This window comes from Chrysemys picta, chromosome 13 (assembly GCF_011386835.1).
Source record: "Chrysemys picta bellii isolate R12L10 chromosome 13, ASM1138683v2, whole genome shotgun sequence".
In the NCBI taxonomy this organism is placed as follows: Eukaryota; Metazoa; Chordata; order Testudines; family Emydidae; genus Chrysemys; species Chrysemys picta.
The window spans coordinates 20,920,635-20,927,084 of NC_088803.1; the positions used below are offsets into that span (position 1 = coordinate 20,920,635).

The 6,450-nt window shown below is 42.5% G+C and overlaps 1 pseudogene; it reads left to right on the top strand.

Annotated features, from left to right (window-relative positions):
* Positions 1 to 2,455: 2,455 nt before the first annotated feature.
* On the top strand, positions 2,456 to 6,450 carry LOC101942513 (olfactory receptor 11A1-like; annotated as a pseudogene).

Here is a 6,450-nt window from a genome sequence, read left to right on the forward strand (position 1 = left end):
CGACCTCTCGGGGATCGATTTATCGCGTCCCAACGGGACGCGACAATTGATCCCCGAATCGACGCTCTTACTCCACCAGCGGAGGTGGGAGTAAGCGCTGTCGACGGGAAGCCGCAGAGGTCGATTTTGCCGCCGTCCTCACAGCAGGGTAAGTCGGCTGCGATACATCGAATTCAGCTATGCTATTCACGTAGCTGAATTTGCGTATCTTAAATCGACTCCCCCCGTAGTGTAGATGTAGCCTCAGTGATTTAAGCAGGAATTGAATTGATAGTGAAACTTACAAAGGCAGCAGGCTGAACAACTGTGGCTCTTAACAAGCTTCTTAATTGTCAGTTAGCCAGGTATTGGGGTAATCGGTTTTGAATGTTGTTTCATTCATAAACTTTACTTATGAAGTTACATTAATAAAGTGAACAACTAAAAACAATTTCATTCATCAGTTCTACAGTACGCCCACATATTGAATACTGCATACAGATGTGGTCTCCTCATCTCAAAAAAGATATACTGGCATTAGAAAAAGTTCAGAAAAGAGCAACTAAAATTATTAGGGGTTTGGAACGGGTCCCATATGAGGAGATATTAAAGAGACTAGGACTTTTCAGCTTGAAAAAGAGGAGACTAAGGGGGATATGATAGAGTTATATAAAATCATGAGTGGTGTGGAGAAAGTGAATAAGGAAAAGTTATTTACTTGTTCCCATAATATAAGAACTTGAGGCCACCAATGAAATTAATGGGCAGCAGGTACAAAACAATTAAAAGGAAGTTCTTCTTCACACAGCACTCAGTAAACCTGTGGAACTCCTTACCTGAGGAGGTGGTGAAGGCTAGGACTATGGGGGAGTGATAGCTCAGTGTTTTGAGCATTGGCCTGCTAAACCCAGGGTTGTGAGTTCAGTCCCTGAGGGGGCCACTTAGGGATCTGGGGCAAAAATCAGTACTTGGTCCTGATAGTGAAGGCAGGGGGCTGGACTCAATGACTTTTCAGGGTCCCTTCCAGCTCTATGAGATAGGTATAACAGGGTTCAAAAAAGAACTAGATAAATCATGGAGGTTAAGTCCATTAATGACTATTAGCCAGGAAGGGTGTCCCTAGCCTCTGTTTGTCAGAGGGTGGAGATAGATGGCAGGAGAGAGATTACTTGATCTTTACTTGTTAGGTTCACTCCCTCTGGGACACCTCGCATTGGCCACTGTCGGTAGACAGGATACTGGGCAACACAGCATGGCTATGTATCTAGCTCTCCCACTCCCTCTCTAAACTCCCTTGCAAATCTCCCCTTTTTGCTGCTTCTCTGATCATTTGGGAGCTGGCTTTTTAAATCTCTGTTCTCCCTGAATAGCTTCACCCCCTGGCTATGGGTTAATGGGAGCTGAAGGATCTAGGGATCAAAGCCTCATTAGGAAGTCTACAGACATGTCTAGCAGGCACCAAGGCTGAGCACACAGACCCACCCCCCACCAAAAAAAAACCCTAGACCACATTATAATGTCAGTGAAGCAGCAAGCACACAACAAACAGACCACAAACTCACCACTTTGGATTAATGAATCCCCTATGGGTTTCTTTGTTGGGCCAATTCCAAATATTGGTCAAAGGGAAACTTAGCTTGAGACATAACATCCTGGATCATTTACTTTCTTGAAACAGACACCAGATTGTTATGATTGGATCGAACCTCTAAATCCCATGTGCTGCTGATGCACTTGGATATGAGGAATATCTGGCCAATGTTCGTAGACATGGATCTCTCAACACTCCCACTCTTACACCAGGTGCAAGACATACAGTGTTGATGGCCCTTGATACCATAGTCACTGCTACCAAGGCATGGCTTCCCCATGACCTATTCCATGTTTCCTTCTACAAAAGAGTTAATCCCATCCAGGATGATGGTTCCAGTTAGAAATGACATTTACAAAACTAAATGGAATGATAAAATAGACAAAGAGAAGTTCCCCAAACTGTCACAGAAACCATAGCAAAGGAAGCATTGGGAGACCTCCTTAATCAAACTATCCATCCTAGGTTCTTTCACACGGTGTCTCAGGGCAAGATGGACTCTGCAGTGCAAATATGTGTAAATGAAGTATCAGCCCAGCAACAGGATTATTCTGAGGTTTCCATATGAAGCCAATGGAGTGACATTTAATTCCCCTTAATCTACAATGATAACCTTAGATATTGTGGCTATAGTAATACACAGACATGTTCAGGAAGCTGAAGGTGAGATGTGTTTAGCCATAGAGATACCGGACAGTAGTTACATTTCCAATGTCAATTAACATTGGCCTTTTTTTGAAACTTTTACCTCAAATGCCAACACCCTCTGGATTCTTGACTCAACTGTTGAGATGGCTACCAGCAGGGAAAAGCCAGTATTGAAAATATGACTGTTTTATAATGGACATTAGATTCTCAATTGCAAATTTCTTTTATTTCTCCTAGATGAAATTGATGACAAACATACATGAGAGAAATCAAATGAACATCACGGAATTCATCCTCCTCGGATTTGGGGATCTCCCTCAACTTCATATTCTTCTTTTCCTGGTGTTTCTAGTGATCTATGCTGTGACCGTGGCCGGGAACATCCTCATCATTGTGCTAGTTGTGACTGATCAGCACCTTCACACTCCCATGTACTTCTTCCTGGGGAACTTGTCCTGCCTGGAGACCTGCTATACCTCCACCATCCTGCCCAGGGTGCTGGCTGGTCTCCTGACTGGGGACAGAACTATTTCTGTTATGGGCTGCATTGCACAATTATATGTCTTTGGTTCTCTAGCAGGCACAGAATGTTTTCTCTTATCTGTGATGTCTTATGATCGGTATTTAGCGATATGCAAACCTCTGCATTATGCAGCAGTTATGAATGGCAGGTTGTGCCTCCAGCTAGTAGTTGGGTTGTGGATAGAGGGATTTATGTCTGTTTCCATCTTTATATTTATGATTTCACAATTAACATTCTGTGGCCCCAATGAAATTGACCATTTCTTTTGTGATTTTCGTCCAATAATAAAACTCTCCTGCACTGACACCCACATGCTGGAAGTTGCTAGTTTCATATCTTCCTCCATATTCACCCTGCCTCCATTTCTATTGACGGTGGCATCCTATGTTTATATCATTTCTACCATCCTGTGAATCCCTTCCACCACCGGGAGGCAAAAGGCCTTTTCCACTTGCTCCTCTCACCTCATTGTGGTGACAATTTTCTATGGGACTCTCATCATGGTGTATTTGGTCTCCGAGTCTGATGCATTGAGGGACCTGAACAAAGTGTTCTCTGTCTTCTATGGAGTCCTGACCCCATTGCTCAACCCCCTCATATACAGCCTGAGAAACAAGGAGGTAAAGGAAGCCTTGAGAAAAGCTCTCCTTAGATTTTTGTTTTTTAAATGAATACAGCATGATTCTCAGAATCAGAACTTCTTGAATCCAAGTGTAGAGTCTGAGTGTTGCCTACCTGCAGCCATCTGACTCATTTTGGAGGAAAATTAGGACACTGAGCCATATCCCTAGATATTCACTGCACCTTCAGACTGACACTCATGTCTGAAGAAATCTGTGCATTCTCCCTGCATTTGGATTATTCTCCTTTGAGAGTGGATGAATTTGCAAGTAAATATTTTAATTAGTTCATGAGAATAAAATAATTAAAATAAGATCCTTAAGAAATTTAGCATTGGTCATCTCTAGTTTTGTCCCGCGTGATCTTAAAACTGGACTAAAAGATACTCTTCACACTTTCTTTAATGTTAGAACTCATTTGAAATATGTGTGTATGTTACATTTGAAGACATTAGGTGGTAATGAAGCTCTAGGTTAAGAAGAATGTTGTCAAATAACCAGATTAGGAATAAATTTTACTCATGGTCAGGTCAGTAGTTCAGGATACTTCGTACTGGGACCATGGTGACATCAGGGGTAAATCTGCCAATCCCCACTCTTCATCTCCTGTAATATGAATGTTTCAGTTTGATGACCTGAAATTAGTGAAGAAGGGAAGGTAAATAGACAGGTGGGCCAAGAGTTCTCATTGATGCCTTGGCCCCCATGAGTGTTGTTCATACAAGCTTATATATTTACACTATGGCACCACATTCACAAAACTGTCTGAATTCTTACTGATCCACCAAACAGGAGAGATGGGAGCCAGCATGGCTGCAGCATGCACGGACATTCCAATTGCCCTCAGCTATGGAACAAGTTTCTAGAGCTGAGGGATGTCAAACCTGTGCTATACACCTTTACATATTAAGTTTCAGGGAGAATGGATTAGGACATGGGGTCAAAATCCAATCGTCTGTGAGTCCTCGGGCCTCATTGTGACCAATGTGAGTTGCTCAATTAACCTCACTAGAAGTTTGTCTCAGTAAGAATTCAGTCAGTCCCTCAATGTGTGGCACTCATTTGGGAGTTGCTGTACATCTCTATCATGGAGAGAACGTATTGGAGAGGCACTTTCCAGGCTGTGGTAGACATAAGGAGAAGAGATGGCTGGCTGGAAAAGAGGAGCAATCCCTATTATTGAATGTGATAGAATGGAAAGTTCAGGATGTGCTGAAGAAACAGAACATCTCTACAAGACACCACACAGGGCCTTGTTCTTCCTGCTGGCCACAGTATACAACATGGTTTTAACTATTCATGAATTGTGGAAGGAGGGTCACACCCTAGGAAGGGCTTGGAGATGAAGAAGGGAACAAAGACACCCATTCAGGAGGAAGAAACATTTGCCTTCTCTCCCCCATGCAGGAAGAGTGAGGGACATACTGAAATGTTGAAGGAAAGAGGTAATGAAGGTCTGATTGCATCAGGCTCATTGAGGGTCACCTGTAACCGTGGGGCATGAGGCTGGCTGAGATTTTACAATATCTGCATTCGGATGCTGCATCTGCATGTCCACATCACATTACAGCAGCATGGGACCACTCTACAGCACAGTCACTGCAATGCAATGCCTTAGGAACCACAATCATATTCGGTCTCTCTGCTGCTTTGACTCATGACCAGTCAGCTCGGTCTCAGCTTTTCCAACCCCCACAGATTGAAGCTGTCCATTCTAAACTTATCCCTTTATCAGACGTAAGAGAAAACCTTGTGTTGTTCCGGAAGGCTGACCTCTTTGCCATTTGTTACTAAGGTGGTTCAGGTTGCCTGGCAACACCACAGTAGATTCTCTTTGGGAACAATTCCCATGTGGGCACCAAACCATATAGAAGTGATTGCAAATCATCACATGGGGAATGGTGCTGTGAAAGTGATAATCTGTGTCTGTGTAGGTGCATTAGGTAGGACTTTATATAGGGACATTAAACAATAGAAGAAGACGAGGAAGAAGAAGATACCTCTCTTTTGGTGTCATTCTCTCATTTACCCCAGCTTTTGAGCAGTGCATCTCTCTTGGCTTCAGTGCAGTTTTTCCTGATTTATATTGGGGTAAGTGCGGGAGGAATTGTTTCCCAATTAACTCCTTAAAATGCTTAAATCTTAATTTCATTTTCCATGTTAACCAGTTATTGTAATGCACTTTTAAATGTGCACATTTCTCTATATTTATTGATTGGTTTATATTTTATTGATTTCCCCCACAAAACATAAAAAAAGAATGGTAAACGGTCTCAATGGGAGGGAAAGAGAAGGAGAAAGGAAGGCATGGAGGGGAAAGGAGAGCAACATCTTAGTTTCCATCCATTAGTGATTAATTACAAGCTTTTAAAAGTTAGAGCTGTTTTTTCTACATTTGTCGGAGATCCTTCTTCTTCCAAATGTTACCTTCTCTTTAGCTGCCCTGTCACTGTGCCAGGCTTCTACCCTGGAGGCAATCAGCTTAGCTCTTTGCTAGGAGCTGAAAACCTCTTCTGTCACACAAGGGTAATTTGGAAACTCATTTGTGTTAAAAAGCCCCCAAATGGCTGAGACCTTAAAAACTGGCCAATAACAGACCATGAATCCCAGTGATAATGGAACCTGGGGACAAGCTAAAGGGAAAGAGTTCTGAACCATTCTTGTAGCTCTTTGCATCATGTGATACAGACTCAATAGACAGTCTGGTGTTCAGAGTGATGTTTGGGGATATTGGGTTTGCTGGTATAGCTGTGTAGTTATTTCTGTTGATTTCTGTTTGGATTGTGTTATACTGGGACATTTGTGTTGATATTTGTGTGCGGTAAATAAGGGATTTGTGTTCCAGTTAGGGATTATGTGTGATTGGGTTTATTGGGTATGCTGGTTGAGTTGCAGTGTGAGTGCTTGTGATGATTTGTGTGGGGATTCTGTTGTGCTGGCAGATTTGAGTTGATCTATGTGGGTGTGTGCTGCTCTGAGAGACTATGTGTGCTCAGGTTTATTGTGTGGGATAGTTGTTTTATTGTGAGGGTGATAGTGTTGATTTATCAGCCTTCTTGATGTCATCTATTTTTCACCTTCCTAACTAA